General features: G+C 56.0%; 1 protein-coding gene across 1 annotated transcript in view; it reads left to right on the top strand.

The window, feature by feature from the left end:
- Positions 1 to 1,236: 1,236 nt before the first annotated feature.
- The window catches only part of PLXNB1 (plexin B1), a 416,790-nt gene continuing 391,840 nt past the window's right edge, over positions 1,237 to 26,186 (top strand). Inside the window, exon 1 of the mRNA XM_078661870.1 lies at positions 1,237 to 1,344. The gene's annotated coding sequence lies outside the window, so the exon portion shown is untranslated. The remainder of the gene's footprint in view (positions 1,345 to 26,186) is intronic.

Here is a 26,186-nt window from a genome sequence, read left to right as displayed (position 1 = left end):
CGCAGTGCCGGGGCGTGTGCACGTGCAGGGGCCTCTTCCCTCCATCATTCATTCATTCATCCATCCATGTGCTGGCCCTTGTGACAGTCGGACGGCGGTCACACAGCGCCTAGAGTCGCTATGACCGAGCATGAGGCGCTGCACCAGTCGTCCGTGTTGTCCACTCCCGCAGTGCCGGGGCGTGTGCACGTGCAGGGGCCTCTTCCCTCCATCATTCATTCATTCATCCATCCATGTGCTGGCTCGTGGGTGGAGAGCTGCTCTGTGCAGACACCTGTCGGTGATGGATCCCAGCACATCTGGCTGCTGCACTCACACATCTGGACGTGTCCTGCCCAGTGTCCACAGCCAGCTGGAATGGGCGGGGCTTGCACGTGGGCGGGGTCTTCACATGGGGGTGGAGCAGAGGGTGGTTTTGATGTGGGCGGAGTCAGTAGCTAGAGGTTGGCGATGGGCGTGGCCCAATGACCAGAGTCTTGATGTGGGAGGGGTCAGAGGTTTGGTGTGGGCGTGGCGATCAAGCCAGAGGCTTTGTGGGCGGGGCTTGTGGAGGCCGAGGGCTGGCGTGGACAGAGACTGTGGGCGGGGCTTGCGTAGAGAGAGGATTGGTGGGCGTGGCCTCTGTGGCTGGTCCCTGATCTGAGAGGATCTTTGCTCTGGTGGGTTTGGGGGGCAGCGCAGTGGCCAGTGGGTGCTTTCAGCAAGGGTCAGGGTGGCTGGACACAGTGGGCGGGGCCTCTGCAGACAGGCTCCTCCTGTTGCACTAGGCCCCGCCCCTTTGGCCGGGCTGGACCAATGGTCAGTTCATATTCTGTGCTCCCCTGTGCCCGTGTTGTGCTTGGGGTGCAGGTCCCGGGGGGGGGGGGGGGGGGGGAGCTCAGCCGGAACCCATGGGCGAGGACTGAGGGTGGCACGCGTGTTTGTGGCAGGGGCGTGGTCAGCCCGGGAGGGGCGTGGCGTGCCTGCTCTTTGTGGGCGTGGCCTCTGTGCATTGGTTACTCATGAATGGGCGTGGTCTGACTCATGGTGGGCGTGGTCTGCTCTAGTGTGGACCGTCTCGGGATGGGCGTGTCCTCCCTCACTGTGGGCGTGTCCTCCCTCACTGTGGGCGTGGCCTGTCTCGGGTGGGCGTGGCCTGTCTCGGGTGGGCGTGGCCTGTCTCGGGTGGGCGTGGCCTGTCTCGGTGGGCGTGGCCTGGCTCCGGGGGTCTCCCACCGAGGCTCAGCGCGCTCTGTCGCCGGGGAGAGCAGCTCGGAGCCGGCAGGGAGGGCGCTGCGAGCCCGGACAGGAGAGCGGAGGGCACCGGAGCCGGATGGAGACCCCCCCAGGCCTGGGGCAGAGCAGGTAAGAGCCTGCAGGGGGCGTCCGTGGAGTCCCCCCGGCCCACGGGGAGAGCGTGGGAATCCCGGCGCAGCCCTCACACCCCCAACACCCCCCTCCTCCTGTGCCCCTGGCCTCATCACCCCCCCCCCCTCCTCTGACCACAACTGAGCACCTCCCACTGCCCCCTTCACCCCTCCCCTCTCCCCGGACCCCGGCTCCCCTGCCCCACACCTGCCCATATCACCCCTCCTCCTGCTGTGCCCCTGGCCTCACACCCCCCCCCCCCCGACCACAGCGGAGCACCTCCCACTGCCCCATCACCCCTCCCCGGACCCCGGCTCCCCTGCCCCACACCTGCCCATATCACCCCTCCTCCTTCTGTGCCCCTGGCCTCACCCCCCCCAGCTGATCACCTCCCACTGCCTTCTTAACCCCTCCCCCTCAATTACCCCATCCTTTACCCAGCTCCCCTTCTGCCCCCATCAGCCCTCCACGAACCTCAACTCTTATCACTGACTCCCGCTCCCCACCTCCATTTGCCCCTATCACCCCAGCCTCTCACCCCGCCTGCCCCCATTAACCCTGCTCCCGTCTGCCCCATCAGCCCTCCATAAAACCACTCTAACCCCCGCTCCCCACCTGGCTTCATCAGCCCCTCTTCTGATTGGAACTCGTCCCCTTCCAGGGCCTTCTCCGCCCCCCCCCCCCCTCACTTCCACCTATCACCCCCTCCATCAACCCCTGCTCCGCACCCCCTGCTGGCTTCACCAGCACCCCTCGCCCCCCCCCCCCCACTGCACCCGCCACCTCTTTTCATGACCCCCCGCCCCTGCCCCCAACTTCTCACTTAGATCACTCCCTCCTCTGCACCCACTGCCACACTTCATCAGCCCCCCCCCCCACGCCGGCCTGCCCCAGGCTTCACAACCCGAACTGCCCCAGGTCCCGAACTACCCCACGCTTTACCACCCGTACCCTCCCCCCATCCACCCCAGTCGCCGGCACCTCGCTTCAGCGAGGAAGGAAGGGAGGTGGGGTATTTGAGGGCCAAGTGAAAGAAGCGAGTGACCCTCAGATGGAATCGCCCCCCCCCCCCCCCCCTCCCACGCACACACACCTGGGGTTCCGTGTTTGTAGGGTCGGTAACATGGATTGGTTTTAATTCACACAGATCAGCGAATACTCCTCGCCCCCTAGAGCTGTACTCCGGACTCACCCCCCCCCCCTGCTCCCTTCCCCTCTCCGCCAGCAGAGAGCTGCCCCCACCCCCTTTAACGTTCCTGTGCAAGGGCCCCCTCACCCTGTTTGGGGTGCAGGTTGCGAGGGGCGCACGCGGCCCCAAGGCCTCTCATCTGGGAAGAGGCCCGAACGACACATTATCGATAAATCTCCGATCGAACGGCCTAATCCTCCGCAGTTAAACGATCGATGGATGTCCCTCCGCGCCCCCCCCCCCCTTCCCTCCACCCCCACCACCTCCCTCGCACACCAGGGGTGAAGGTGACCCCCACCGACAGGGCGCCAGCCTGCTCTGTCCCTATGAGCCGCTTTTTTTTGTTAACATTATGATGTTTGTGTGGACTTTTACCACTGTTGGTTCCCATGAAAGTGCCGTGACATTCATTGAAAGTGCCGTGACATTCATTGAAAGTGCCGTGACATTCATTGAAAGTGCCGTGACATTCATTGAAAGTGCCGTGACATTCATTGAAAGTGCCGTGACATTCATTGAAAGTGCCGTGACATTCATTGAAAGTGCCGTGACATTCATTGAAAGTGCCGTGACATTCATTGAAAGTGCCGTGACATTCATTGAAAGTGCCGTGACATTCATTGAAAGTGCCCTGACATTTATTGAAAGTGCTGTGACATTCATTGAAAGTGCCCTGACATTTATTGAAAGTGCCCTGACATTTATTGAAAGTGCCCTGACATTTATTGAAAGTGCCCTGACATTCATTGAAAGTGCCCTGACATTCATTGAAAGTGCCCTGACATTTATTGAAAGTGCTGTGACATTCATTGAAAGTGCCCTGACATTTATTGAAAGTGCCCTGACATTTATTGAAAGTGCCCTGACATTTATTGAAAGTGCCCTGACATTCATTGAAAGTGCCCTGACATTTATTGAAAGTGCCCTGACATTTATTGAAAGTGCCCTGACATTCATTGAAAGTGCTGTGACATTCATTGAAAGTGCCGTGACATTCATTGAAAGTGCCGTGACATTCATTGAAAGTGCCGTGACATTCATTGAAAGTGCCGTGACATTCATTGAAAGTGCCGTGACATTCATTGAAAGTGCCGTGACATTCATTGAAAGTGCCGTGACATTCATTGAAAGTGCCCTGACATTTATTGAAAGTGCCGTGACATTCATTGAAAGTGCCGTGACATTCATTGAAAGTGCCGTGACATTCATTGAAAGTGCCGTGACATTCATTGAAAGTGCCGTGACATTCATTGAAAGTGCCGTGACATTCATTGAAAGTGCCGTGACATTCATTGAAAGTGCCGTGACATTCATTGAAAGTGCCGTGACATTCATTGAAAGTGCCCTGACATTTATTGAAAGTGCTGTGACATTCATTGAAAGTGCCCTGACATTTATTGAAAGTGCCCTGACATTTATTGAAAGTGCCCTGACATTTATTGAAAGTGCCCTGACATTCATTGAAAGTGCCCTGACATTCATTGAAAGTGCCCTGACATTTATTGAAAGTGCTGTGACATTCTTTGAAAGTGCTGTGACATTCATTGAAAGTGCTGTGACATTCATTGAAAGTGCAGTGACATTCATTGAAAGTGCTGTGACATTCATTGAAAGTGCTGTGACATTCGTTTGAAACACAATGTTTCTTGTTTCTTCTGATTCTTGGGGGAGTGCTGGCGCCGGCTCAGCGTGTCCCGGCCTTGGATGGGTTGAACATGTTCCCAGGGCCCCCCCTGCAGCTGGGTTTAAGGATTAGGATGTGCCCCCCTCCGGTGTTTGCTTTGAGCCCCCTGAGCAGGCCGTGTGTGCTGAGGCTGCTCTGATGGAGAGATAACCCTGGCCGGCTGCTCTGGTCCCAAGAGCACACGTCTCGTCATTCCCAGGGAGTTGGGCGCTGCTGCTTAGCAGTAATGAGGGGGCGCGACCCCCGGTTGTTGCCTTTAGGCCACCAGAGCGGCTTTGAATCTGGTCTGTGTTTGCAAGATTGGGGCGGTGACCCCTTTGTGCTGAGTTTGGTCCTAAGGTCACACAATGAGTCCCTCCCTCTGAATAATTAATTGCTGTTTTGAAAGAAACTCAGGCTTTGAGGCTGTAAGTTGGTTTTGGCCCCTGAGGCACAGCACGCATGTGCACCCCCACACTGCTTTAATGGGGTGTCCCTGTTTGGTCACTTCATGTCAGCTGCATATTCCCGAATAGTGTCATGTATGTCCTTGTTTGCATTGTGCTAGGGGATGACCAGGTAATCATTCACGCGCTCTGATGCATCACACATGCGTTTTTCTAGGTCCCCTGATCATGCAATCTATGTGTCCTCCTTTGGACTGCCGGTGTATTCAACTGTGTAGCCTTGAGTCGTGTCATGTATGTGCATGTTTGCATTGTGCTGAGGGGGTGACCAGGTGATCATTCACACTCTCTGTTGGATCACACATGCCTTTTTCTAAGTCCTCTGATCATACAATCTGTGTCCTCTTTGTACTGCCGATGTATTTTACTGCGTAGCCTTGGACCGTGTCATGTATGTGCATGTTTGCATTGTGTTGAGGTGCTCACCCATGTATGACAGCTATTGGTCACCGGATGCTATCACGTGTGTGCATTGCTTTGAAGGGCCAGCGTATGCCAGCTTTTGGTGTTTACATCTGGCCTTTGATGGTATCCATGGGGTGGTTCTTCTGTGATCATGTATGAGCGTTATAACATGTATGTAGGCCACTGTTCTTTTTTAAGGGGGCACATGGATAGCACACGTAGGCTGCATGTATGTTGTTATGTTGCTGCGGGGCGCGTCATGCCTCTGTGTTACCGCTGTACTGGTAGGATGGCGGTCACTGTTCGCGTGCTCGCAGAGGTGATACCACGTGCCGCTCGGACCTCTTTCATACATGTACTTCAGAGCCCTGGTTACCATGTGTGGGGCCCCGGTGGCAGCTCCTGTTCACTGTCCCTGGGTATGACCCCACTCCTGGCCCATCTGACGCACTCTTGGGGTCGGTATCCAGGTCTGTACGTGCGCCTTGGTAGCGCCTGTTCCCCTCTGGGCGCTGCAGAGCTTCCGTGTGTGTCGTGAGAGGTTCAGACACGGCTCCGCCGTTAGCAGCCTCGTCTGGAGGGAGGGTACCGAGCCCCGGGAGCCAGGGATTTCCACCAGTGCTAGGTGCAGCCACCCAGCCATGGGTATGGATCTTTTTATTTATTTTTATTTTAAAAGTTTTATATAGCGCTAGCTTGTCCCGTAGGTATCAGAGCGCTTTACATACACACTGCGAAAAACAGAAGGACATTACATAGAAGACAGGCAGTAAGTAAGCAAACAAAGAATAAATAATACAGCATGAAAAATAAATAACAATGCAACGGAGGGGGAGAGAACAATAAAAAGAGAAATGTGATTAGCATAGTTCGCTCACCAACTATCCTTGAATGGGAGTCAACTCGGATAAAGAAGACTAGGTTAGTTGACGTTGGTCATGAAAGTATTTGTTGAGGAGATGGGGTTTCAGGTCCCTCTTGAAACAGGAGAAGGAGGGGTTGCATCGGAGGACTCCCGGGAGAGCGTGCCATATCCGGGGAGCGTTGCCAGAGAACGATTGGTATTGGGTGGTTTTTCATTTTCGGAGGAATAAGAAGAAGTGAGTTGGAGCTTCTCAGGGTTCTGGATTGACCTGCTCTCACCAGTTTGTTCTTCAGGTAGTTGGGGGCCGGAGAGTGGAGGGTTTTGTGTGTGATACAGGCCAGCTTGTAAATACACCTCCCTTCCATGGGAAGCCAGTTGAGGGAGTTGAGAGCTGGAGTGTTGTGTTTAAATCTTTTTACTCCAGATACGAGTCGAGCGGCCATGTTCGGCACTGCCCTTAGAGGGGCTAGGTGAGCTTTTGGAGTCCCTGTAAGGATGGCGTTTCCGTTGTCTATTTTAGAGAGAACTAGGGATTGGACCACTGTCTTGAGGTCATCGTGGGGAAGAAAAGGTTTCAATTTCTTCAGGTGTTTTAGAGAGAAAAGAGCACTTTTTGCAGAGTTTTTGATGTGGGCCTCCATTGATAAGTTCTTGTCAAGGGTGATGCCCAGAGACTTAACTGTGTCGGCTAGGGTAAGGGGGCAGATTAGGGCGACCAGATTCTTGAGCCATTCTTGGATAGGACGATGGTTGCTCTTTGGAGAGAAAAGGATCTTTACACAGGTTTAACATGGCATAGCCCTGACCCAGGAAGATGAGACAGCACTCAACATCTTTCAAAAACATATAATATTTCAGAATTTTCTCCAAACATGAGCGAGTCACTTCCAAGTACAGCTAAGGTCGGTGTCAGGGGGCAGAGGTGCGAACATGGCCTTTTAACCGAACATGGGGGCACCTTCAGGGCAGAGGAACCCTCTCGGAGATGGGCAGGGCACACCCAAGGACCCGCTTGTCTGTCCGGGGCACAGCGGCGGGTACAGCAGGTGGGCAGTGGGCACTCTAGAAGGTGATGCTGGCCAGAACAGCACCGGTGTGAGGAGAGGTTCCTTGCAGGTGTGCCGGGGGTTGATAGAGTGCCAACCTGGCTTCAAAGCCCTGCAGGAGCACGAGGGAAGTTAGGGTCACATATCGCACACGTCTGTTCTTGAAGTTCTGATCTACTGCATCAAGTGGATATGGCTGCATATTTTGGTCTGTGGCAGTGGGCGTCCTACACCCATGACGTGCCACCATGGGTCAGCATGGCGCCTTGGGCATGTTCCAGATCGGTGTTGCTGCTTCTCGTTTGTCTTCACCAGGAAGGAGTAAGCCGGCTTTGGGTCTTCGACCCTAGAAGGCCCTGGTGCCCGGGCACGTCCTACATCTGTGATGCTGCCTCTCGCTTGTCTTCACCAGGCAGGAGTAAGCCGGCTTTGGGTCTTCGACCCTAGAAGACCCTGGTGCCCGGGCACGTCCTACATCTGTGATGCTGCTTCTTGTTTACGTCTTCACCAGGAAGGAGTACGCAGGTCTTGCAAATAACCAGGAAGATACTGTGTGGAGAAGAAAGGACGAAAGTGCACAAGTGATCGAGGGAAGGGACATTGGAGGAGTTAGTTGAGATGATGAAGGGACAGGTGGGTCTTTAGAGGTTTCTTGAAGGGCCGGGAGTAAGTCACGTTGGGTTCTCACAGGTGGAAGAAGAGAAGTCAAGGGGCTAGAAGCGACCCCAAAGAATGACCGTTTAAGCTTCAAAGTCCATACTTTAGGTGGTAAGAAGATCTGCGAGGTAGAGGGGGTACTTGCCATTGACACCCCTGCGAGTGAGGCGTCGGGTTTGAATTGAGTTCTGGTGTTTGGGGACACAGTGGAGTACCCGCAGGGCGGGAGTCATGTGACCCTTGATGAGGAGACCATCCAAGCAGAACCATGGAGGACCACCTCAACGAGGCGAGAGAAGCTTCTAGAAGGCCTACCTGGTTGAGGCTGGAGATGGTTGAGCTGAGCTCTTGGTTGGGTGGACCTTGAAGGTCAGAAGATGCTTTCGTTTCCTCAAAGCAGGAAGGAATCATTTCTGTCTCTTTGTTGATTGGGGTCAAGGAACGATCGATGAAAGCCACGGATGTTGCGGTTCATGATACGAATGCAGGAGAGTTGGTCGGAGAGAGTTTGTTGAGTTGGGTTTAGTCAAATGGATTTTTGTTTTCAGTAGTGATCAGTGATGAGCAGGAATTCGCTCTTTTCAGTGCTCAGGAGAAGGAAGTCGACGCAGCGCTGTATTTGTAAGATGGGCCTTCTAGGCGCTGATATCCTTTGGGCAGGGTGGTTCCAGGTACATTGAGTAAGATCAGCATCCTGATGTTAGGATTTGTTGAACTCTTAGTGCAGCCCCTTAGTGCAGCTGGAGGGGGCTCTAGAGAGAGGTTGACTAGTAGTGGGCCATGATGGAGACCTGAGGGGTAGCGTAGTTAACGGAGGAGTAATGGCTACCTGTTTTGAGTGTGTGTCTACGATTCGAAAGGTGGGTTGATAACCCGCGTAGAGCTTGGCAGCGAGAACCCTTTCGGTGTTCAGGCACTTTTAGCGTCTTGGCGCGGTCCACGGTGTTGAACGCTGCTGACAGATCCAGTAAAACCAGCAGCAAGGTCTCACCCTTGTCGATGATACGGCAAACGTCATCGAGTTCATTCATGGCGGCTTCTTAGTGCTGACTCTGGACTGGAGTTCTGCGCATCTGGAGCACTTCCTTCAGTTCAACATAATCTTTGCAGTTCTGGTTGCCTCAGTCTTCATTGCGATCTGCTGAGTACACGATTCTGCCTGTTAGATATTGTTGTGAGCCGTGGAGTCCTGCAACCAATGTTTCATCACATCCCTAGGATAGAAGCCATGTTTGGTGCCTCTAGATACACCCTGGGGCTGTCCACTTGTGCTGCCCCAGGCAGCTGATTGGAAGTCCTTTTCTGTGCCTACTTCTGGAAAGGTCCACCTCTGGAAAGGTCCACCTCTGGAAAGGTCCACCTCTGGAAAGGTCCACCTCTGGAAAGGTCTACCTCTGTAAAGGTCTACCTCTGTAAAGGTCTACCTCTGGAAAGGCCCGCCTCTGGAAAGGTCCGCCTCTGGAAAGGCCTGCCTTTGGAAAGGTCCGCCTCTGGAAAGGTCCGCCTCTGGAAAGGTCCGCCTGTCCGACTCTGGAAAGGCCTGCCTCTGGAAAGGTCTACCTCTGGAAAGGTCTGCCTCTGGAAAGGCCCGCCTCTGGAAAGGTCCTCCTCTGGAAAGGTCCTCCTCTGGAAAGGTCTACCCCTGGAAAGGTCTACCCCTGGAAAGGTCTACCCCTGGAAAGGTCTACCCCTGGAAAGGTCTACCCCTGGAAAGGTCTACCCCTGGATAGGTCTACCCCTGGAAAGGTCTACCCCTGGAAAGGCCCGCCTCTGGAAAGGCCCCCCTCTGGAAAGGCCCGCCTCTGGAAAGGCCCGCCTCTGGAAAGGTCCGCCTCTGGAAAGGTCCGCCTCTGGAAAGGCCCGCCTCTGGAAAGGCCCGCCTCTGGAAAGGTCTACCTCTGGAAAGGTCTGCCTCTGGAAAGGTCTGCCTCTGGAAAGGCCCGCCTCTGGAAAGGTCCGCCTCTGGAAAGGTCCGCCTCTGGAAAGGTCCGCCTCTGGAAAGGTCCGCCTCTGGAAAGGTCCGCCTGTCCGCCTCTGGAAAGGCCTGCCTCTGGAAAGGTCCTCCTCTGGAAAGGTCCTCCTCTGGAAAGGTCCTCCTCTGGAAAGGTCCTCCTTTGGAAAGGTCTACCCCTGGAAAGGTCTACCCCTGGAAAGGTCTACCCCTGGAAAGGTCTACCCCTGGAAAGGTCTACCCCTGGAAAGGCCCTCCTCTGGAAAGGCCCTCCTCTGGAAAGGCCCTCCTCTGGAAAGGTCCGCCTCTGGAAAGGTCCTCCTCTGGAAAAGTCCTCCTCTGGAAAGGTCCTCCTCTGGAAAGGCCCGCCTCTGGAAGGTCTGCCTTTGGAAAGGTCCGCCTCTGGAAAGGTCCGCCTGTCCGCCTCTGGAAAGGCCCACCCCTGGAAAGGTCTACCTCTGGAAAGATAATTGAGCAGAACAAGTGCCTGAACCATGAATCGTGTTGAGTATCTTTGTGGAGCCCCTGAACTGATCTAACCGAGGGTTAAACAAAGACGTCCATCCCTGGTTGGCCGTCCACAGGGTCCTCTTATGAAGCTGTGTTTGCTCATCACTAAATTCAAGGACCTACCACTGGACCGGGTGAACACCTTGCGTCGAGAGGACAGGGTGCCAGACCGCATCCTCACTGGAGATCTTAAGGCTGGCACAACTGGTGGAACCTCTCGTTACAGACGGCGGGCGCACTGCGGCGGGCGCACTGCGTTGTTGGCAGACGCATGCGGGATCGGATTGGGAGAGTTATGGGCAGTTGCGTAATAAGGTATGTGTAGGTTCTAGTCCAGTGCCTTTCTACCAGATCCATGATGTGGCACAGAACCAGTCCCATAGATGCCACCCCATTCTGTGCTGAAGCACTTTCACTCAACTTAAAGTGCCACTCACCAGCAAGATCAGTGTCCAGGCACTTTAAAAGTTTCTTTTCAAATTCTTTACAGATGGACAGCTCAGCTGCCCAATATAACCCACTGGCTACCACCCAACTTGCACCTCGGTCCCCCCTAACCAGTCGCTGCAGAGGGTTGTTCAGCATCCCCAAGCTAAGCAGAGAGGTTGGCACGAAGCTGGCATCAAAGGCCGCGCCAACATAGCAAGGGTGAATATAATGAAGGGGCACACTGAGGCAATCGTTAAGCACGTTCATTCACCCCCTTACACACTTCTCTATCACTACTTACCAATCAGTGTCTTGAACGCACTAGTAATGACGTCACACTGTGCCAACACACACCATTGTGTTTATGCATGTTTGGTTCGTATGGTTTGGTATTTCTAAAGCATAAACCTGGCTGTACAAGGGCCAATCCCCAGCGAGGAGAGATGGGGAGGAGGGGACGGGCGAGGAGGTCGAGCTTGTGAAAGGGGCAGTAGTCACCCATGGAAGGGGTGGTCTCGGAAGAGGTGAGTTTTCAATGTCGTCCTACTGCTCGGGGGTTGGCGTTGTCCTGGATTCAGAGAGGATGTTGTCCAGGTCCTAGCCTGGGGATGCCTGTGCTCACCTCCCTGCAGTGTCTCTAATCTGGGGGTGCTGGGCCTCCCCACCTGGCTCTGACCCACAGACATGGTCATGTGTTTGCTAGGACACAGGCTTGTTGGCATGGAGGCCCTTGTCAGTAGGCCTGGGCGGTAAATTTCGCTCCGCTCACGGAAATTGCGATAATTTGACATTTCCGCGTTCCGCGGAGAGCGCAAAAATGTCAAAACTTTTGCAATCTGCTGCGGAACGGAAGTTTTTTCTTGCTCGCACTTTAAAAATGCATTCTCTCTCGCGCGCTAGCGTCCCTGCGTTCGCCGACGAGTTTTCCTATGTTAGATTGTTGGTAGCTGGTCGCGCTATCCCGCGTGAGTTTGCGATCGCGAACACTTATTTCGAGACCCCGAACAGGAAATAAGCATCGCGAGCGGGCGGGACAAGTGAAAACAAGATGGCAACCGCATGGGCAAGTTGGCGAGACATTTTTCAACGCGGTCACGCAGAAAATATCGCGAACAGGCGGGGGAAAAAAACATCAGCGTCTTCGCAGTATTTCCGCATGTTTGCGGAGATTTTTGACATTTTCGCGATAATTTGGGAAAGTGAATTTCGCAAATTCCGCCCACCCCTACTTGTCATGCAACTAGTTTTGAAGATGGTGCTGTGCTTGCTGTCGGAGCCACTGTAGGTCCTTTCACCGGTGGGTGATGGGGTCTGATTCCTTCAGCGCCTTGATGAGAGGTTGGCCTGCATGAAGGGTGCCCCCAGGGGGGTCCGAGTGGCCCCTGGTGCCCCTTTGTGAATGGTGCCCCCAGGGAGGTCAGAGTGGCCCCTGGAGCCCCTGCGTGAAGGGTGCCCCCAGGGGGGTCAGAGTGGCCCCTCATGCCCCTGTGTGAAGGGTGCCTCCCAGGGGGGTCCGAGTGGCCCCTGGTGCCCCTTTGTGAATGGTGCCCCCAGGGAGGTCGGAGTGGCCCCTGGAGCCCCTGTGTGAAGGGTGCCTCCCAGGGGGGTCCGAGTGGCCTCTGGTGCCCCTGCGCGAAGGGTGCCCCCAGGGGGGGTCAGAGTGGCCCCTGGAGCCCCTGCATGAAGGGTGATCCCAGGGGGGTCCGAGTGGCCTCTGGTGCCCCTGTGTGAAGGGTGCCCCCAGGGGGGTCCGAGTGGCCCCTGGTGCCCCTTTGTGAATGGTGCCCCCAGGGGGGTCAGAGTGGCCCCTGCTGCCCCTGTGTGAAGGGTGCCACCAGGGGGGTCAGAGTGGCCCCTGGTGCCCCTGTGTGAAGGGTGCCCCCAGGGGGGTCAGAGTGGCCCCTGGTGCCCCTGTGTGAAGGGTGCCACCAGGGGGGTCAGAGTGGCCCCTGGTGCCCCTGTGTGAAGGGTGCCTCCCAGGGGGGTCCGAGTGGCCCCTAGAGTGCTGCTGAGCCGGGCATTGCCACCCTCCAGGTGAGAGAGAAATGAGGCTTGTGCTGTTGTTTTGAAGGCTCTCCTGGAAGAAAAGCTTTTACTTTTTCAGGAGAGAGTGGGAACCAGGCTGTTCTGGTCTTCTTCACAATGTGTTCTTCGCGTGAGAGGTTCGAGTCGAGGGTGGAAGCAGGGCCGGACTGGCCACAGCGGGCACCAGGTTTTATCCCAGTGGGCCGGAAAGGTGGGGGCCGGTTTTCGAGCAATTGGAAGATGGTTTTGTTACTGGGGTTCGGTTTTGCACCAGAGCTGCAATATCAGACCCTGTAACAAAAGCAGCAGCAGTGCTAAAGAGGAAGGCAGTGCATCTCACTAGCACTCTTACCCCCCTCCCATCCACCCCCTGCCCCCGGGGCCGGTCCAGCTGTACCGCCAAGGTTGGTTGGGTTCCCAGTCCGGCCTTGGGTGAAACCTTCCCCCAGCCTCCAGGCCTCCTGCTCACCCAGACTTTGCAGCAACTCAGATAGACCTTGGAGGCAGCCTGTTGAAAGGATCCTCTGAAGGCCTTCTAAGAGAAAATGCTTCACTCTTTCGAGGCGAACGAGCTGTGAGCAGGATGCTTTGGTCTTCTGGGCGATGAGTTCTTTGAGTGTGAGGGACAAATTGAGAAGGAATCAGTGGGATTGGACCTGTTCTGTCAGTCGGGTGTGATCCGGTTAGGTGTAAGTTGGACGCCATGGCTGGCTCAGAGAGAGCTTGGCGTGGTTGGCAGACAGGAGGGGTCCGTCCTTCCGGGGTTTAGACTCGGGTAGTTTGTTGACATCCAGGCTTGGAGGTCTTCGAGGCAGACTTTGAGTCTCTGTATGTATGGAGAAGTGTGGCTCAATGGTTAGAGCGGCAGACCCTGATACAGAGGTCTAGCCCGGGACCAGGGTTCAATTCCCCGCCTCGGCGGGTCTTGGGCTCAATTTCCTCGGACCTGATAATTCTCGCCTCGGTGCCTATTCTAATCATGGGTCCCACTCTGCAACTCTGGGCAATAGCTTGCTTAATCTCCACACCGGCCCTAACAACGCTAAGGATGCCTGGCCTCCACCTTGGGGGTGCCCAGGAGTGGACACTTCACAGGGAAAGGCCAGGAAGGGTTCCACAGCGGTATGAGTGCAGCGCCGGGACGCCCCGTCGCGTGGGCAGCCGTGCGCTTTACAAATACAACACATTTACATTTACATGCCATTGGTTCAGGAGATATTGAGGTAGAGTTTGGTGCCATCAGCACACTGGCGAAACTCGATGGGTGCTGCCTACAAGGATGGCTCCCACCAGCCCCAAACAAAAGTTTAGATGATGGAGCCCTGAGGGACGCCGCAGGTGGCGGCCAGAGTATGGCATCGGGGGGTTCCTATCAACAAGTTGCTGTCGGTTGGTGAAGCAGCATGGGAACCCTTGTAGGCTTGAGCTTGTGAAGCCGGACCCCGTCTCCTGGGTCTGAATCTATGTTTGATGGTCAACGGGTGTTGAAAGCTGCGGAGAAGTCGAGCAGGACCCGGATGCAAGAGTTTATTTTGCTGGTGGAAATTAAATTCCTGTTAAAAACTTTGGTGCTTCAAGGGTATGGGGTGTGTGCATGGAAATATAACATTCCCACCCCATCCTCTGTTCAGAGGGCAGTAGACAGCGCCAGGACTCCCTCGGGTAACCAATGCACTTTAGAAATATAAATAACATAACATATAGAGCTGGTCTCATGCACGGTCTCATTCTCCTGAAAGGCGCGTTTGCTAGGACCGCTCTAATTTTTTTTGCAGAGTTTTATATAGCGCGAACTTGACCCGAATTGGGTATCAGAGCGCTTTACATAGCACCAGTTACGTTACATGAGGACACACATTCATTTTTGTTAGGCACGGGGAGATTGTGATTTGCCCAGAATCACAGGATTTTCAGCGTCGTTGCTGAGACTCGAACCCGGTTCCCCAGATTCGAGGTCGACCGCCCTAGCCGTTAGGCCAACTCCCCTCCCCTTATGTGAGGAGTGAACCCACAGATGTGAACCCTCCTTGGTAAGTTGGCATGTTCTCATCTGAGGGGCTTCGATTGAACCCCTCCCCCCCTGAGCTGGGGCCTGCAGAGTGTCTGATCCGATCCAGGGCTGGGCACCGCCTCAGGACACCGCCTGCTCCTGTGTTTTCGTTTACAGACACAAACAGGTTTAATTTCCCGGCCTCACTTTCCTTTCTCCCCCCGAGGTTCTTTTCCTGAATAGGTGGCACATACCTGTGTGCCCTGCCCCTGGTGCCAGGGCATCTCGGATTGCACCGGAGCCAGCCTGGGCACGGCTGCCTAATTGGCAGAGCCCGACCACAATGGGTGTTGTTTTATGGATAAGTGTGCCAGGGCTGCTGTGAAGTGCTTGCGAAAGAGAGGGGCATTTCACCAGAGCCCACACATCAGAATACAAGGCTCTGCCGCCTCAGAGCCCCTAAACCTAGGGGAGAGGATTTGGCCTAACGGCTAGGGCGCTCGACCTCGGACCTGGGGGCCAGGGCGACTGACGCTGGAATCTGGGGATCAGGGTTCGATCCCCGGCTCCGGCGGCAGGTTAGCCCAGCACCATGCGACTCTGGGCAATAGCTTGCTTAATCTTCCCGACGGCCCCCAGCGCCTAGAGACCCTTACGGGTGATTGTGCGCTATACAAATGTGGATTATTATTATCTGGGTTCGAGTCTCGGTAACGACGCCAAAACCTCCTGTGATTCTGGGCAAATCACTTAATCTCCCTGTGCCTAAAAAATGAAAGTGTGTCCGTCCTCATGTAACGTAACTGGTGCTATGTAAAGCGCTCTGATACCCGATTCGGTTCGGGTCTAGTTCGCGCTATATAAAACGCTGCAAACAAACAAAACAAACAACCCCCCTTTCTCCCAGATGTAGCCAGAAACGGTAGCCACAGAACAGTGAACTGGACCAGCCCCAACAGAAGCCAAAGAGCCCTCGCCTACCACACGCTGTAAGACCACAAAGTGATGGGAGCAGTGCCCCCCCGCACTAGGACACATCTAGGGGCCACAGCAGACCTTGGGTGCCTAAAACATGGACCCCAACAGAGTCTGGAAACAAAACCACTGCAGCTGGGGCGCCAGAGGCGGCCTTCTGGTCCCCAGATGTGGGGAAACATGACTGCTGTTTTGGTTGTGTTCATTTGGGTGTTGTGTGTTAGTGCAGGGTTTGCCCTCATTGTACTGTGACACACTTCCACAATTGTATGGATGACCATAGCCGACATCTCACAGACAACTGACCCTAGTGTACAGCTGAAGCACACATGTCTGTGTAGGGTACCGTTTTTGGAGTATTTAACAACGTCACCCCCATCCTAATAGAACTCTACTGGCCGTTCTTGCCAGCCTGCACTGTATTCAAAACCAACCGCATCATCAGCCGGTGCCCACACCTAGGCTCTAATAACGCGGGTTTTACTGGTTAGTGGCCATATCTGTACCGTACATGCCCGGTTCTGATCCTGGATGGATGGTGTTGACGTCAAGGTACTGGTCCAGTTCAACCCGTCTGTCTGTCTCACCGCTGTCCACTGAGCCAGACTAACGGCTCTGCCCCCAAACTTCACGAGGTCAAGTAGCTACCCCCTTCTTCCACCTCTTGCTTGAGCATCAGAGGGTTTCTTCTATTATGTCATCCCCCACTGACCTCCAATCTCCACGTCATACAGCTCCGCATGTCGTCACACCGCCTCGGAGTCAACCCCAGTGGAACTGAGTTTGTGCCCATTGACCGACAGAGCCGCCAATATATTCAACTTCATCCGACCATTATGAGCAGCTGAGACCCGCGTGGATTCGGTCTCGATAATCACTGTAACTCCCACCAACAAGGCAAGAAATTAGATCCTCTAGTTAGTCAAGAACAGAATCACCCTCCATGTACCCAAAAGAAACCTCCGATCAGCCAACCTCGTCTTCGCCGAAACCCCGCGCATCCACAGAGCAGGAGGAAGATCCTTCTCTCACATCGTGGCCAAGACCTGGAACGAGCTCCCGATCAACATCAGACGCGCCCCCTCCCTGAACACCTTCAGGAAGACGCTCAAGACCTGGAACGAGCTCCAAATCAACATCAGACCCGCCCCCTCCCTGAACACCTTCAGAAAGACGCTCAAGACCTGGAACGAGCTCCCGATCAACATCAGACACGCCCCCTCCCTGAACACCTTCAGGAAGACGCTCAAGACCTGGAACGAGCTCCCGATCAACATCAGACGCACACCCTCCCTGAACACCTTCAGGAAGATGCTCAAGACCTGGAACGAGCTCCCGATCAACATCAGGCGCGCCCCCTCCCTGAACACCTTCAGGAAGACTCTCAAGACCTGGCTTTTTGGCTGACCAGAACTACTTACCAACCCCCCCAGGTCCCCCACTGCCTTGAGACCCTCACGGATGAGTAGCGTGCTTACAGTTCCCTGATTGATTGACAAAAGGGGCAGCAGGGTCGGGGATACATCCCCCATGAATAACACACAAACACCAAACATTCCTGACCTCAGCCCTTATCTTAATCCAGTGGTCAACGTGTATCAGAAATTCTTGTCAACTGTTGACAAAGTTCCCAAACACACTTACCACTGGATTAAGATAAGAAGATGTGGTGTCAGGTTAAGAAATGCCAATCACCAACGCAGACCTACTCGGGGATCTCAGATTTGTACCCGAACAGGACTCAAAAGAAGGCGGCCAATCTCAGGTCCCTTCCAGATGAGATCACGGCAACAACAACCTTTTGGGATTCCCAGAGCGTGTCTCACATCTGTCAAGAATTCATTGCATGTCGGATATCGGGAGGAGCTCCCTCTGGCTCGTGTATACCTTCGGCAGGGAGCTCCCTCTGGCTCCTGTATACCTTCGTCAGGGAGCTCCCTCGGGCTCGTGTATACCTTCGGCAGGGAGTTCCTTCAGGCTCGTGTATACCTTCGGCAGGGAGCTCCTTCAGGCTCGTGTATACCTTCGGCAGGGAGCTTCCTCTGGCTCGTGTATACCTTCGGCAGGGAGCTCCCTCTGGCTCATGTATACCTTCAGCAGGGAGCTCCCTCTGGCTCGTGTATACCTTTGACATGGAACTCCCTCTGGCTCGTGTATACCTTCGGCAGGGAGCTCCCTCTGGTTTGTGCATACCTTCGGCAGGGAGCTCCCTCTGGCTCGTGTATACCTTCGGCAGGGAGCTTCCTCTGGCTCGTGTATACCTTCGGCAGGGAGCTCCCTCTGGTTTGTGCATACCTTCGGCAGGGAGCTCCCTCTGGTTCGTGTATACCTTCGGCAGGGAGATTCCTCTGGCTCGTGTATACCTTCGGCAGGGAGCTCCATCTGGCTCGTGTATACCTTCAGCAGGGAGCTCCCTCTGGCTCGTGTATACCTTTGACATGGAGCTCCCTTTGGTTTGTGCATACCTTCAGCAGGGAGCTCCCTTGTACTCGTGTATAACTTCATCAGGGAGCTCCCTCTGGCTTGTGTATACCTTCGGCAGGGAGCTTCCTCTGGCTCGTGTATACCTTCGGCAGGGAGCTTCCTCTGGCTCGTGTATGCCTTCGGCGGGGAGCTCCCTCTGTATGCCTTCGGCAGTGAGCTCCCTCTGGCTCCTGTATACCTTCGACAGGGATCTTCCTCTGGCTCATGTATGCCTTCGGCAGGGAGCTCCCTCTGGCTCGTGTATGCCTTCGGCAGGGAGCTCCCTCTGGCTCGTATATGCCTTCGGCACGGAGCTCCCTCTGGATCGTGTATACCTTCGGCAGGGAGCTCCCTTGGGCTCGTGTATGCCTTCGGCAGGGAGCTCCCTCTCGCTCGTGTATACCTTCGTCAGGGAGCTCCCGCTGGCTCGTGTATGCCTTCGGCAGGGAGCTCCCTCTGGCTCGTGTATACCTTCGGCAGGGAGCTCCCTCTGGCTCGTGTATACCTTCGGCAGGGAGCTCCCTCTGGCTCGTGTATGCCTTCGGCAGGGAACTCCCTCTGGCTCGTGTATGCCTTCGGCAGGGAGCTCCCACTTGCTCGTGTATACCTTCGGCAGGGAGCTCTCTGGCTCGTGTATACCTTCGGCAGGGAGCTCCCTCTGGCTCGTGTATACCTTCGGCAGGGAGCTCCCTCTGGCTCATGTATACTTTCAGCAGGGAGCTCCATCTGGCTCATGTATACCTTTGGCAGGGAGCTCCCTCAGGCTCGTGTATACCTTCGGCAGGGAGCTCCCTCAGGCTCGTGTATACCTTCGGCAGGGAGCTCCCTCTGGCTCGTGTATACCTTCGGCAGGGAGCTCCCTCTGGCTCGTGTATACCTTCGGCAGGGAGCTCCCTCTGGCTCGTGTATACCTTTGGCAGGGAGCCCCCTCAGGCTCGTGTATACCTTTGGCAGGGAGCCCCCTCAGGCTCGTGTATACCTTCGGCAGGGAGCTCCCTCAGGCTCGTGTATACCTTCGGCAGGGAGCTCCCTCTGGCTCGTGTATACCTTCGGCAGGGAGCTCCATCGGGCTCGTGTATACCTTCGGCAGGGAGCTCCCTCTGGCTCGTGTATACCTTTGGCAGGGAGCCCCCTCTGGCTCCTGTATAGCTTTGGCAGGGAGCTCCCTCTGGCTCGTGTATACCTTTGGCAGGGAGCTCCCTCGAGCTCGTGTATACCTTCAGCAGGGAGCTCCCTTGTGCTCGTGTATACCTTCGGCAGGGAGCTCCCTCTTGCTTGTGTATACCTTCGGCAGGGAGCTCCCTCTGGCTCGTGTATACCTTCGGCAGGGAGCTCCATCGGGCTCGTGTATACCTTCGGCAGGGAGCTCCCTCTGGCTCGTGTATACCTTTGGCAGGGAGCCCCCTCTGGCTCCTGTATACCTTTGGCAGGGAGCTCCCTTTGGCTCGTGTATACCTTTGGCAGGGAGCTCCCTCGGGCTCGTGTATACCTTCAGCAGGGAGCTCCCTTGTGCTCGTGTATACCTTCGGCAGGGAGCTCCCTCTTGCTTGTGTATACCTTCGGCAGGGAGCTTCCTCTGGCTCGTGTATACCTTCGTCAGGGAGCTCCCTCTGGCTTGTGTATACCTTCGGCAGGGAGCTCCCTCGGGCTCGTGTATGCCTTCGGCAGGGAGCTCCCTCAGGCTTGTGTATACCTTCGGCAGGGAGCTCCCTCTGGCTCGTGTATACCTTCGGCAGGGAGCTCCCTCTGGCTCGTGTATACCTTTGGCAGGGAGCTCCCTCGGGCTCGTGTATACCTTCGGCAGGGAGCTCCCTCTGGCTCGTGTATACCTTCGACAGGGAGCTCCCTCGGGCTCGTGTATACCTTCGGCAGAGAGCTCCCTCTGGCTCGTGTATACCTTCGGCAGGGAGCTCCCTCGGGCTCGTGTATACCTTCGGCAGGGAGCTCCCTCTGGCTCGTGTATACCTTTGGCAGGGAGCTCCCTCGGGCTCGTGTATACCTTTGCCAGGGAGCTCCCTCGGGCTCGTGTATACCTTTGGCAGGGAGCTCCCTCGGGCTTGTGTATACCTTCGGCAGGGAGCTCGCTCTGGCTCGTGTATACCTTCAGCAGGGAGCTCCCTCTGGCTCATGTATGCCTTCGGCAGGGAGCCCCCTCTGGCTCCTGTATACCTTTTGGCAGGGAGTTCCCTCTGGCTCGTGTATGCCTTCAGCAGGGAGCCCCCTCAGGCTCGTGTATACCTTCGTCAGGGAGCTCCCTCTGGCTCGTGTATACCTTCGTCAGGGAGCTCCCTCTGGCTCGTGTATACCTTCATCAGGGAGCCCCCTCAGGCTCGTGTATGCCTTCAGCAGGGAGCTCCCTCTGGCTCGTGTATACCTTTGGCAGGGAGCTCCCTCTGGCTCGTGTATACCTTTGGCAGGGAGCTCCCTCTGGCTCGTGTATACCTTCGGCAGGGAGCTCCCTCGGGCTCGTGTATACCTTCGGCAGGGAGCTCCCTCGGGCTCGTGTATACCTTCGGCAGGGAGCTCCCTCTGGCTCGTGTATACCTTTGGCAGGGAGCTCCCTCGGGCTCGTGTATACCTTCGGCAGGGAGCTCCCTCTGGCTCATGTATACCTTCGGCAGAGAGCTCCCTCTGGCTCGTGTATGCCTTCGGCAGGGAGCCCCCTCTGGCTCCTGTATACCTTTTGGCAGGGAGCTCCCTCTGGCTCGTGTATGCCTTCGGCAGGGAGCCCCCTCTGGCTCCTGTATACCTTTTGGCAGGGAGTTCCCTCTGGCTCGTGTATGCCTTCAGCAGGGAGCCCCCTCAGGCTCGTGTATACCTTCGTCAGGGAGCTCCCTCTGGCTCGTGTATACCTTCGTCAGGGAGCTCCCTCTGGCTCGTGTATACCTTCGTCAGGGAGCCCCCTCAGGCTCGTGTATGCCTTCAGCAGGGAGCTCCCTCTGGCTCGTGTATACCTTTGGCAGGGAGCTCCCTCTGGCTCGTGTATACCTTTGGCAGGGAGCTCCCTCTGGCTCGTGTATACCTTCGGCAGGGAGCTCCCTCGGGCTCCTGTATACCTTCGACAGGGAGCTCCCTCTGGCTCGTGCATACCTTCGGCAGAGAGCTCCCTCTGGCTCGTGTATACCTTCGGCAGGGAGCTCCCTCTGGCTCGTGTATACCTTCGGCAGGGAGCTCCCTCTGGCTCGTGTATACCTTTGGCAGGGAGCTCCCTCGGGCTCGTGTATACCTTCGGCAGAGAGCTCCCTCTGGCTCGTGTATACCTTCGGCAGGGAGCTCCCTCTGGCTCGTGTATACCTTTGGCAGGGAGCTCCCTCGGGCTCGTGTATACCTTCGGCAGGGAGCTTCCTCGGGCTCGTGTATACCTTCGGCAGGGCGCTCCCTCTGGCTCGTGTATACCTTTGGCAGGGAGCTCCCTCGGGCTCGTGTATACCTTTGGCAGGGAGCTCCCTCGGGCTTGTGTATACCTTTGGCAGGGAGCTCCCTCAGGCTCGTGTATACCTTCGGCAGGGAGCTCCCTCTGGCTCGTGTATACCTTCGGCAGGGAGCTCCCTCTGGCTCGTATATACCTTCGGCAGGGAGCTCCCTCTGGCTCGTGTATGCCTTCGGCAGGGAGCCCCCTCTGGCTCCTGTATACCTTTGGCAGGGAGCTCCCTCTGGCTCGTGTATGCCTTCAGCAGGGAGCCCCCTCAGGCTCGTGTATACCTTCGTCAGGGAGCTCCCTCTGGCTCGTGTATACCTTCGTCAGGGAGCTCCCTCAGGCTCGTGTATGCCTTCAGCAGGGAGCTCCCTCAGGCTCGTGTATACCTTCGGCAGGGAGCTCCCTCTGGCTCGTGTATACCTTCGGCAGGGAGCTCCCTCGGGCTCGTGTATACCTTCGGCAGGGAGCTCCCTCGGGCTCGTGTATACCTTCGGCAGGGAGCTCCCTTGGGCTCGTGTATACCTTCGACAGGGAGCTCCCTCGGGCTCGTGCATACCTTCGGCAGGGAGCTCCCTCTGGCTCGTGTATACCTTCGGCAGGGAGCTCCCTCTGGCTCGTGTATACCTTTGGCAGGGCTCGTGTATACCTTCGGCAGGGAGCTCCCTCTGGCTTGTGTATACCTTCGGCAGGGAGCTCCCTCTGGCTCGTGTATGCCTTCGGCAGGGAGCTCCCTCGGGCTCGTGTATACCTTCGGCAGGGAGCTCCCTCTGGCTCGTGTATACCTTCGGCAGGGAGCTCCCTCTGGCTCGTGTATGCCTTCGGCAGGGCGCTCCCTCTGGCTCGTGTATACCTTCGGCAGGGCGCTCCCTCTGGCTCGTGTATACCTTTGGCAGGGAGCTCCCTCGGGCTCGTGTATACCTTTGGCAGGGAGCTCCCTCGGGCTCGTGTATACCTTTGGCAGGGAGCTCCCTCGGGCTCGTGTATACCTTCGGCAGAGAGCTCCCTCTGGCTCGTGTATACCTTCGGCAGGGCGCTCCCTCTGGCTCGTGTATACCTTTGGCAGGGAGCTCCCTCGGGCTCGTGTGTACCTTCGGCAGAGAGCTCCCTCTGGCTCGTGTATACCTTTGGCAGGGAGCTCCCTCGGGCTCGTGTATACCTTTGGCAGGGAGCTCCCTCTGGCTCCTGTATACCTTTGACAGGGAGCCCCCTCAGGCTCGTGTATACCTTCGGCAGGGAGCTCCCTCTGGCTCGTGTATACCTTCGGCAGGGAGCTCCCTCTGGCTCGTGTATACCTTCGGCAGGGAGCTCCCTCGGGCTCGTGTATACCTTCGGCAGGGAGCTCCCTCGGGCTCGTGTATACCTTCGACAGGGAGCTCCCTCGGGCTCGTGCATACCTTCGGCAGGGAGCTCCCTCTGGCTCGTGTATACCTTCGGCAGGGAGCTCCCTCTGGCTCGTGTATACCTTCGGCAGGGAGCCCCCTCAGGCTCGTGTATACCTTCGGCAGGGAGCTCCCTCTGGCTCGTGTATACCTTCGGCAGGGAGCTCCCTCTGGCTCGTGTATACCTTCGGCAGGGAGCTCCTTCAGGCTTGTGTATACCTTTGGCAGGGAGCTCCCTCTGGCTCGTGTATACCTTTGGCAGGGAGCTCCCTCTGGCTCGTGTATACCTTTGGCAGGGAGCTCCCTCTGGCTCGTGTATACCTTCGGCAGGGAGCTCCCTCTGGCTCGTGTATACCTTCGGCAGGGAGCTCCCTCTGGCTCGTGTATACCTTCGACAGGGAGCTCCCTCGGGCTCGTGTATACCTTCGACAGGGAGCTCCCTCGGGCTTGTGTATACCTTCGACAGGGAGCTCCCTCTGGCTCGTGTATACCTTCGGCAGGGAGCTCCCTCTGGCTCGTGTATACTTTCGGCAGGGAGCTCCCTCTGGCTCGTGTATACCTTCGGCAGGGAGCTCCCTCTGGCTCGTGTATACCTTCGGCAGGGAGCTCCTTCAGGCTCGTGTATACCTTTGGCAGGGAGCCCCCTCAGGCTCGTGTATACCTTCGGCAGGGAGCTCCCTCTGGCTCGTGTATACCTTCGGCAGGGAGCTCCCTCTGGCTCGTGTATACCTTCGGCAGGGAGCTCCCTCTGGCTCGTGTATACCTTCGGCAGGGAGCTCCTTCAGGCTCGTGTATACCTTTGGCAGGGAGCTCCCTCGGGCTCGTGTATACCTTCGACAGGGAGCTCCCTCGGGCTCGTGTATACCTTCGACAGGGAGCTCCCTCACGTTCGTGTATACCTTCGACAGGGAGCTCCCTCGGGCTCGTGTATACCTTCGACAGGGAGCTCCCTCACGTTTGTGTATGCCTTTGGCAGGGAGCTCCCTTGAGTTACTGTATACCTTCGGCAGAGAGCTCCCTCTAGTTCGTTTATTTGCTCTCTGCTACTCTTCATTTTGCAGCCGTTGTTACTGACTTTGTTCTGTATTTTGCACAGTTTTCTAGGCGCTGTAAAAACAGTGCATAAGTAAATATCTGTCTGTGCAGACTTCCTTGCACGTACTTGAGGCCATGAAGATGTTGTCTCAGGCTGCAGAACTTTAGAGCAATGGTAGCTTCGGTCAGTCGTGAGGCTGGCAGTGGCGCGGATACCTTTCCGGCCGATGCGCCACCGGCTGTGACCTTCAGTGGTTCATGGTGTCCATCGCTGTAACCTTTAGGACCCGGACCGCCCAGGTTGGCTCCCGGCCCCGCCCCCATCCAAACCCACAAATCAATACTTGACGACCAGAGCTGTGGGTATAAAAGACCATGTTTATTACAAATCATCACACAAACATGACAATATATAATTCATACAATTTGATGCGATATGGATTTTTCAAATTCAATCGCTAAGGAAGATTTACATTTACATCGACCATAACATCATGATCCATCCGCAAGTCGGACAGAACTCAATTTATATACACGAAGAATGTTGCCTATTGCTCCAGCACTAAGGGGCCTTCTGTCTCGCGTCCCCCAACACCTGAGCACCACACGAGGCGCAACCCACCTGCATCCTTGAGAGGTGAGCCCTGCCATCTGGTCCTTGTCCGCCACCTGAGGGGCCCAACCACCAGGCTACAGGGCCGGCTCTAGGCTCACGGAGGCCCTGAGCAGGGAGTGTAGGTAGGGGGCCCGAGGCCGCCAAATCCCTGCCAGGGGCCGCCACGCAAACATGTATCTAAGGATATATATTGGCGTGGCGGCCCCTGGGGTTTGGCGGCCCTGTGCAGGTGCACAGCTTGCAAATGCCTTAGGCCGGCCCTGCAGGCTGCCCCTCGGGGCTCGTAGGGAATAACCAGGGGCGGATGCCCCCTGCCCTATTTTGTAAACTGGCGCCCTTGCCTCCAGCCGGTGTCTCCATTCTGTCTGGGGGGAGCTCACCGTCTCTCCCCCTCAGTGCTGACCTAGGGAGTGTGCAGGGGAGGACTCCCCTTAACAATGTAAAGGCAATTTATGTGGCCTCCTTACCGCCACTCTCTATTTGATATCCAACACCTCCCCAGTCTCCACATCTAGGGACGGGTGGGTGGGAGATTCACGGAGACCCCTGCATACCGGGGCCGGCGCCGTAAGGAAGAGAGGGCGAGGACCAGGGCAAGTTGCCCTAAATAGGCCCATGCCCAATCCTCCCCCAGTTGTTGTCGGCTCCGGCCGGAAGAGACGTCACGACGCTGCCCCAGAAGTGATTCCTGCTGCAGTCATGCTTCGACCATTTGATGAGGACCACCAAGAAGTTGTGACCGGGTTCCCGGGGGCCGCGTCCTAATGCCTCACTTCATCACTTTGGAAAAGCGCGAAATATAATGAACTGTCACCATGTTTGTGGTAATCCGGGTGTAGTTTATAAAGTTGTGTAGTTGCCACGTCTCTCACTATGTAGCTCCTCGAGTCCACAGTAAGCGTGACGTCTGTCCTTCCATTCGGCCATCTGTCCATGCAGGAGTCTCCCATCAGAGTATCCTTTAGTTCTTGTGGTGCAGAAACATTTATTATAGCACCAACTACCCCTGTGTGCGGTGTGGAAACGCTTGCCTATGTGGGTAGCACACTACACCGTGCAGTGTGTGCGCCTTGGAGTGTGTTGTCTTTGTTTTGATCCGATGTGGGAAGTGTTTTCATGTCATGATATTGGCCACTGAGGTAGGTTGTAGGGTTATAGGAGGTAGCGCCTAGCAGACTGATAAACAGAGGTGTGAGGGGCAGGCGCGCAGCTCGTGGTTTTCACTAGTCTGGCAGCTTTGAACAGCTCGACAGGCTCCCTGTGGTATTTCCTCTGTTCCTAGTGGCACTAAGCGCTCTATGACAATGTATCACGATATATTACAATAAAGCGGGCTGGAAAAGACTTCTATGACTTCTGTTACTAGACCGGACCAGGTTGAAAATCATATTTGCCGTTCACAAAAGTAAGTGAAACAGTAGGAACAGCGTGTCTTTTTAGGTCTCGCCTTTGCGAATGCGCGTTCTCGCTGTGAGAACTATAGCTGTCGGCTCAGCCGACAACGAGTGGAGACAAGAGCTGGCCACGCGCAGATTGAGACGCATGGCAGAGTCGGATTCTGACACGCACCTTGAGATTGGGTCTTGGTCGCGCGCGTGAGCTTCTACCGTACACAGCTCACGTCGCGCGGCTTGCATGTTTCAGTTTCGTTTTGCTGCTCGTATTCTCAGTGGAAGATTGTGCAGTGCTGCCGCTGGCACATCTGCCAGCTTCCTGCCTTCACCCGACGCCTTGCTTCGCCACTCTCTACCCGGGT

This window comes from Lissotriton helveticus, chromosome 9 (assembly GCF_964261635.1).
Source record: "Lissotriton helveticus chromosome 9, aLisHel1.1, whole genome shotgun sequence".
In the NCBI taxonomy this organism is placed as follows: Eukaryota; Metazoa; Chordata; class Amphibia; order Caudata; family Salamandridae; genus Lissotriton; species Lissotriton helveticus.
This window is presented reverse-complemented; position numbering and strand designations above follow the sequence as displayed.